Genomic DNA, 8,342 nt, shown 5'->3' with positions numbered 1-8,342 from the left:
GGCTGAATGTGAGAGGATGGGGTATTATTGAGGCTTAAGTGAGGGAGGGGGACAGGAAGCTGGTGGGTGAATGTGAGAGGATTGGGGTATTGTGAGGGCTGAGGTGGGTGAGAGGTGAAAAGGCACTGGGGAGCTGATTGTTATTCTGTTTTGTTAGGAGATTATATGCACTCTATTCCATGTAACGCTACATTCCCATGGTCAGTAAACGCTGGGGGTTGGACGCTGCGCACATCCGCAGCGTCCAACCCACAGCATCCAGATGTTACAGCATAGTGGATGAGATTTCAATAAATACCATGTCCACTATGCATGCATAGACGCCCGTGGATCACCCACGCAGACTGATATGCGACGTGTCTTTCTAGACCACAGCATGTCAATTTATCTTGCGGAGACGCGAGTTTCCATAACATAAATATCACCTATACTAATTGCTGTCTGTGGGGCCATACATGGGGAGTTAGGGGGCTTTTGATACTTACTAGCTGGGTCTTTTACGAGTATTAGTATAAAAAACCCTCATATACAGTTATATGAAAAAGTTTGGGCACCACTACTTATCCTAAGCTTAATGTTTTCTAAAAATTGGTTTTCCTGCAACAGCTATTTCAGTTTCATATATCTAATAACTGTTGGACACAGTAATGTTTCTGCCTTGAAATGAGGTTTATTGTACTAACAGAAAATGTGCAATCTGCATTCAAACAAAATTTGACAGGTGCATAAGTATGGGCACCCCACCAGAAAAGTGACATTAATATTTAGTAGATCTTCCTCTTGCAAAAATAACAGCCTCTAGTCGCTTCCTGTAGCTTTTAATGAGTTCCTGGATCCTGGATGAAGGTATATTTGACCATTCCTATTTACAAAACAATTCCAGTTCAGTTAAGTTTGATGGTCGCCGAGCATGGACAGCCCTCTTCAAATGATCCCACAGATGTTCAATGATATTCAGGTCTGGGGACTGGGATGGCCATTCTAGAACAGTGTAATTGTTCCTCTGCATGAATGCCTGAGTATATTTGGAGCGGTGTTTGGGATCATTGTCTTGCTGAAAGATTCATCCCCTGCGTAACTTCAACTTTGTCACTGATTCATGAACATTATTGTCAATAATCTGCTGATACTGAGAGGAATCCATGCGTCCCTCAACTTTAACAAGATTCCCGGTGCCGGCATTGGCCACACAGCCCCAAAGCATGATGGAACCTCCACCAAATTTTACTGTGGGTAGCAAGTGTTTTTCTTGGAATGCTGTGTTTTTTGGCCGCCATGCATAATGCCTTTTTGTATGACCAAACAACTCAATCTTGGTTTCATCAGTCTACAGGACCTTCTTCCAAAAAGAAATTGGCTTCTCCAAATGTGCTTTTGCATACCTCAGCTGACTCTGTTTGTGGCGTGCTTGCAGAAACGGCTTCTTTCGCATCACTCTCCCATACAGCTTCTCCTTGTGCAAAGTGCATTGTATAGTTGACCGATGCACAGTGACACCATCTGCAGCAAGTTGATGCTGCAGCTCTCTGGAGGTGGTCTGAGGAATGTCCTTGACTGATCTCACCATTCTTCTTCTCTGCCTTTCTGATGTTTTTCTTGGCCTGCCACTTCTGGCCTTAACAAGAACTATACCTGTGTTCTTCCATTTCCTTACTATGTTCCTCACAGTGGAAATTGACAGGTTAAATCTCTGAGACAGCTTTTTGTATCCTTCCCCTGAACAACTATGTTGAATCACAGGGGAACAATTTGAAAAAAAAATTCTGTTGAGTTAGGTTTTTGAGCTTATTTATACTAAAATTGGCATGCTGATTCCAAAAATGTAGTCAGTTTTTTTCTAGCACGTCAAGTTTTTCCTACACAACTTACCTGCCAGAGAAGCACAATTGCACTGATATCTGTAATAAGACTTGTTATCTGATTACAATTCGACTCATATAGAGCTACGTGGCAACTTGTAAGAGTAGTCACAACTTTGTCATGCCTATTTCTTATATATTTCATTTTTTGTTCATATTTGTACTATCTAAAAAAAACAAACACTTTTTAGGTACAGTAGATTACATAGTTTTGAGAAGACAAAAATGCTATAGTTCAAAAACTTGACGTGATAGAGAAAAACTGAGATCATTTCTGGATTCAGCATCCAAAAATTAATTAAGAACAGTTGTCTGACCTAACTCTTAAAAAATTGTGTTCCCCAGTGTTTGTTTTCAGATCATTAGACAGTTGTTTTGAGGAGCCCATGATGCCACTCTTCAGAGGAGATTCAAACAGGAGAACAACTTGCAAGTGGCCACTTTAAGTAGCTTTTCTCATGATTGCATACACCTGACTATGAAGTTCAAAGCTTACTTATATATGAGGTTAGAAAACCAAAAAAGTGCTTTAGTAAATCAGTAAAAAGTAGGTAGGAGTATTTAAAACAAGAAAATGATAAGGGTATCCATACTTATGTTTGAATGCAGATTGCACATTTTCTGTTAGTACAATAAACCTCGTTTAAAGGCAGAAACATTACTGTGTCCAACAGTTATTAGATATATGAAACTGAAATAGCTGTTGCAAAAAAAAAACAATTTTTATAAAACATTAAGCTTAAGATTAATTGGGGTGCCCAAACGTTTTCATATAACTGCAAATGTGCTTCTCACAAAATTAGAATATCATCAAAGAGTTAATTTATTTCAACTCTTCAATACAAAAAGTGAAACTCATATTATATAGAGTCATTACAGAGTGATCTATTTCAAGTGTTTATTTCTGTTAATGTTGATGATTATGGCTTACAGCCAATGAAAGCCCAAAAGTCATTATTTCAGTAAATAAGAATACTTAATAACACCAGCTTGAAAAATGATTTTGAAATCCAAAATGTTGGCCTACTGAAATGTATGTTCAGTAAATGCACTCAATACTTGGCCGGGGCTCCTTTTTCACAGATTACTGCATCAATGCGGTGTGGCATGAAGGTGATCAGCCTGTGGCACTGCTGAAGTGTTATGGAAGCCCAGGTTGCTTTTATAGCAGCCTTCAGCTCGTCTGCATTGTTGGGTCTGGTGTCTCTCCTCTTACTCTTGGGGGTTAAGGTCAGGTGAGTTTGCTGGCCAATCTAGCACAGTGATGCTGTTGTTTTAAACCAGGTATTGGTACTTTTGGCATTGTGGACAGGTGCCAAGTCCTGCTGGAGAATTAAATTTCCATCTCCAAAAAGCTTGTCAGCTGAGGGAATTGTGAAGTGCTCTAAAATTTCCTGGTAGATGGCTGTGCTAATTTTGGTCTTGATAAAACACAGTGGACATACACCAGCAGATGACATATCTCCCCAAACCATCACTGATTGTGGAAACTTCACACTAGACCTCAAGCAGCATGGATTGTGTGCCTCTCCACTCTTCCTCCAGACTCTGGGACCTTGATTTCCAAATGAAATGCAAAATTTACTTTCACCAGGAAATAACACCTTGGATCATTGAGCAACAGTCCAGTTCTTTTTCTTCTTCGCCCAGGTAAGACGCTACTGGCATTGTCTATTGGTCATGAGTGGCTTGACACAAGGAATGTGACACTGGTAGCCCATGTCCTGGATACGTCTGTATGTGGTGGCTCTTGAAGCAATGACTCCAGCATCTGTCCACTTGTGAATCTCCCCTGTTGTGAATTCCGCTCTTGGGCTCCCTCCGGTGGTTGTAAGTAGTATTTTTGTGAGTTCTGCTCTTGGGCTCCCTCCTGTGGTTTTGAGTGGTATGGCTGCTCCTTGGATTTAGCTTCTGCAGGTGTTTTCACTGATCGTCTTTCGGGCTCGGCTATATTAGTCTGGCCTTAGCCCTCATTCAATGCCAGTTGTCAATTGTTCCAGCCTGGAGTCATTGCTTTTTGGATTTTCCTGACACTCTGACCAGTTCTGCAAAGCTAAGTCCTTGCTTGTCCTTTGCAGTTCACTTATTGTGGACTTTTGCTGTTCAGTACTGTCTTTGTTTTTGCTCATTTGTCCAGCTTATCAGTATGGATCTATTCAGCTAAGCTGGAAGCTCTGGGCAGCAGAGTTTGCCCTCCACACCTTTAGTTAGGTGTGGAGTTTTTTTGCATTTCTCTGCGGTGGACTTTTTCTAGGTTTTATTACTGACCGCACAGTGCTCTTTCCTGTACTATTCCTATCTAGCTAGAAGTGGCCTCCTGTGCTAAATCTTGTTTCATACTACGTATGTCATTTCCTTCTCCTCTCACAGTCATTACATGTGGGGGGCTATCTATCCTTTGGGGATTTTCTCTGAGGCAGGATAGTTTTCCTGCTTCTATCTTTAGGAGTAGTTAGCTCTTAGGCTGTGACGAGATGCCTAGGGAGTGTTAGGAGCATTCCATGGCTATTTCTAGTGTTGTGTTGAGCTTTGGGACTGCGGTCAGTATAGTTCCCACCTGCTCAAAGCTAGTCTCATGTCGCTCCTTAATCACCAGACCATAACAGTACAACTGGCCAAAAATGAGCTGAATGCATCTCAAAAGAAGGAAAAGAAAAAGAGTTCTGAGCCATTTTTTTTTTCTTTGGTTTGTTTTGTCTTTTTGTCTTCCTCTTAATCTCTGGGTGATTCTGGATTTGGATGCAGGCATGGATGTTCAGGGGTTATTTTCTCGTGTGGATCAGCTTGCTGCAAGAGTACAGAGTATTCAAGATTATGTTGCTCAGACTTCAGCCTTAGAGCCTAGAATTCCTACTCCGAATTTGTTTTACGGGGATAGATCTAAGTTTTTGAACTTTAAAAATAACTGCAAATTGTTTTTTGCTCTATAACCCCGTTCCTCTGGTGATCCCATTCAGCAAGTAAAGATAGTTACCGTATATACTCGAGTATAAGCCGAGATTTTCAGCCCAAATTTTTGGGCTGAAAGTGCCCCTCTCGGCTTATACTCGAGTCAAGGTGGGTGGCAGGGTCGGCGGGTGAGGGGGTGAGGGCGCTGAGGCATACTTACCTAGTCCTGGTGATCCTGGCGCTCCCCCTGCCGTCCCACGGTCTTCTGTGCTGCAGCGTCTTCCCCTCTTCAGCGGTCACGTGGGACCGCTCATTAAAAAAATGAATAGGCGGCTCCACCTCCCATAGGGGTGGAGCCGCGTATTCATTTCTCTAATCAGCGGTGCCGGTGACCGCTGATAGAGAAAGAGGCTGCGGCACCGAAGACCAGGCAGAGGGAGCGTCAGGATCGCTGGGACTAGGTAAGTATTTTATATTCACCTGTCCACGTTCCAGCCGCCGGGCGTCGCTCCATCTTCCCGGCGCCTCCATCTTCCCGGCGTCTGCGCTCTGACTGTGCAGGTCAGAGGGCGCGATGACGCATATAGTGTGCGAGGCGCCCTCTGCCTGATCAGTCAGAGCAGAGACGCCGGGAAGATGGAGGCGCCGGGACCGGACGCTGGGAGCTGCAAGCAAGAGAGGTGAGAGGTGAGTATGTGTTTTTTTTTTTTAATTGCAGCAGCAGCGACAATGGCAGAGCATCTATGGGGAAATATGAACGGTGCAGAGCACTATATGGGGCACAGCTATGGGGCACAATGAACGGTGCAGAGCTGTTGTGAATTCTGTGGCAGAGCTCCCTCCTGTGGTCACAAGTGGTACTTCGGCTGATTCTCTCTGTGAGCTTCTGTTGGTGGAGGAAAGTGGTATTGCGGCTTCTGAGTTTCCTACCTCAGGTGATGTGGTGAGGTCGTTAGGTACTGCTCTACTTAACTCCACCTAATGCTTTGATCCTGGCTTCCTGTCAATGTTCCAGTGTTGGACTTGTTTTTCCCTGGATCATTCCTGTGGCCTGCTGCTCTGCATAGCTAAGTTCTTCTTTGCTATTTGTTTGCTATTTTTTCTGTCCAGCTTGTCTAATTGTTTTGCTGGAAGCTCTGGGACGCAAAGGGTGTACCTCCGTGCCGTTAGTTCGGTACGGAGGGTATTTTTGCCCCCTTTCCGTGGTATTCTTTAGGGTTTTGTGTAGACCGCAAAGTTATCTTTCCTATCCTCGCTCTGTTAAGGAAGTCGGGCCTCACTTTGCTGAATCTATTTCATCCCTACGTTTGTCTTTTCATCTTACTCAGTCATTATATGTGGGGGGCTGCCTTTTCCTTTGGGGTATTTCTCTGAGGCAAGGTAGGCTTATTTTCTATCTTCAGGCTAGTTAGTTTCTCAGGCTGTGCCGAGTTGCATAGGCAGAGTTAGGCGCAATCCACGGCTGCCTCTAGTGTTGTTTGGAGAGGATTAGGGATTGCGGTCTGCAGAGTTCCCACGTCTCAGAGCTCGTTCTATGATTTTGAGTTATTGTCAGATCACTGTATGTGCTCTGACCGCTATGTCCATTTTGGTACTGAATTGCCTTTCATAACAGTACAGGAAGCCCAAAGTACTAATGATTCTCAATAGAGGGAAAAAAGAAGTTCTGAGACCATTTTTTTTTCTTTGCACTGTGTTTTGCCTTTTTTTTCCCCTAGACATTTGGGTGGTTCAGGACACAGGTGTGGACATGGACATTCAGGGTCTGTGCTCTTCAATGGATAATCTCGTTATAAATGTACAAAAGATTCAAGATTTGGTGGTTCAGAAGCCTATGTTTGAACCAAGAATTCCTATTCCTGATTTGTTTTATGGTGATAGAGTCAAGTTTGTGAATTTCAAAAATAATTGCAAACTGTTTCTGGCCTTGAAACCTCACTCCTCTGGTGACCCAGCTCAACAAGTGAGAATTATTATTTCTTTTTTGCGTGGCGACTCTCAAGACTGGGCATTTTCCCTTGCGCCAGGAGATCCTGCATTAAGTAATATTGATGCGTTTTTCCTGGCGCTCGGATTGCTGTACGATGAGCCTAATTCAGTGGATCAGGCAGAGAAAAATTTGCTGGCTTTGTGTCAGGGTCAGGATGAGATAGAGGTATATTGTCAGAAATTTAGAAAGTGGTCCGTACTCACTCAATGGAATGAAGCTGCGCTCGCAGCGATTTTCAGAAAGGGTCTCTCTGAAGCCCTTAAGGATGTCATGGTGGGATTTCCTATGCCTGCTGGTCTGAATGAGTCTATGTCTTTGGCCATTCAGATCGGCCGACGCTTGCGTGAGCGTAAATCTGTGCACCATTTGGCGGTATTACCTGAGGTTAAACCTAAGCCTATGCAGTGCGATAGGACTTTGACCAGAGTTGAACGGCAAGAACACAGACGTCTGAATGGGCTGTGTTTCTACTGTGGTGATTCCACTCATGCCATCTCTGATTGTCCTAAGTGCTCTAAGCGGTTCGCTAGGTCTGCCACCATTGGTACGGTACAGTCAAAATTTCTTCTGTCCGTTACCTTGATCTGCTCTTTGTCATCGTATTCTGTCATGGCATTTGTGGATTCAAGCGCTGCCCTGAATTTGATGGACTTGGAGTATGCTAAGCGTTGTGGGTGTTTTTGGAGCCCTTGCAGTGTCCTATTCCATTGAGAGGAATTGATGCTACACCTTTGGCCAAGAATAAGCCTCAGTACTGGACCCAGCTGACCATGTGCATGGCTCCTGCACGTCAGGAGGATATTCGCTTTCTGGTGTTGCATAATCTGCATGATGTGGTCGTGTTGGGGTTGCCATGGCTACAAGTCCATAATCCAGTATTAGATTGGAAATCCATGTCGGTGTCCAGCTGGGGTTGTCAGGGGGTACATGGTGATGTTCCATTTCTGTCAATTTCGTCATCCACCCCTTCTGAGGTCCCGGAGTTCTTGTCTGATTACCGGGATGTATTTGATGAGCCCAAGTCCGATACCCTACCTCCGCATAGGGATTGTGATTGTGCTATCAATTTGATTCCTGGTAGTAATTCCCAAAAGGTCGACTGTTTAATTTATCCGTGCCTGAGCACACCGCTATGCGCAGTTATGTGAAGGAATCCCTGGAGAAGGGGCATATTCGCCCGTCATCGTCGCCATTGGGAGCAGGGTTCTTTTTTGTGGCCAAGAAGGATGGTTCGCTGAGACCTTGTATAGATTACCGCCTTCTTAATAAGATCACGGTTAAATTTCAGTACCCCTTGCCATTGTTATCTGATCTGTTTGCTCGGATTAAGGGGGCTAGTTGGTTCACCAAGATAGATCTCCGTGGTGCGTATAATCTGGTGCGAATTAAGCAAGGCGATGAATGGAAAACTGCATTTAATACGCCCGAGGGTCATTTTGAGTATCTAGTGATGCCATTCGGACTTGCCAATGCTCCATCAGTGTCTCAGTCCTTTATGCATGACATCTTCCGAGAGTACCTGGATAAATTCCTGATTGTGTACTTGGATGACATTTTGATCTTCTCGGATGATTGGGAGTCTCATGTGAAGCAGGTCAGAACGG

The sequence above is a fragment of the Ranitomeya imitator genome, chromosome 3, assembly GCF_032444005.1.
Source record: "Ranitomeya imitator isolate aRanImi1 chromosome 3, aRanImi1.pri, whole genome shotgun sequence".
NCBI classification, from domain to species: Eukaryota; Metazoa; Chordata; class Amphibia; order Anura; family Dendrobatidae; genus Ranitomeya; species Ranitomeya imitator.
Note: the sequence above shows the minus strand (reverse complement) of the source record.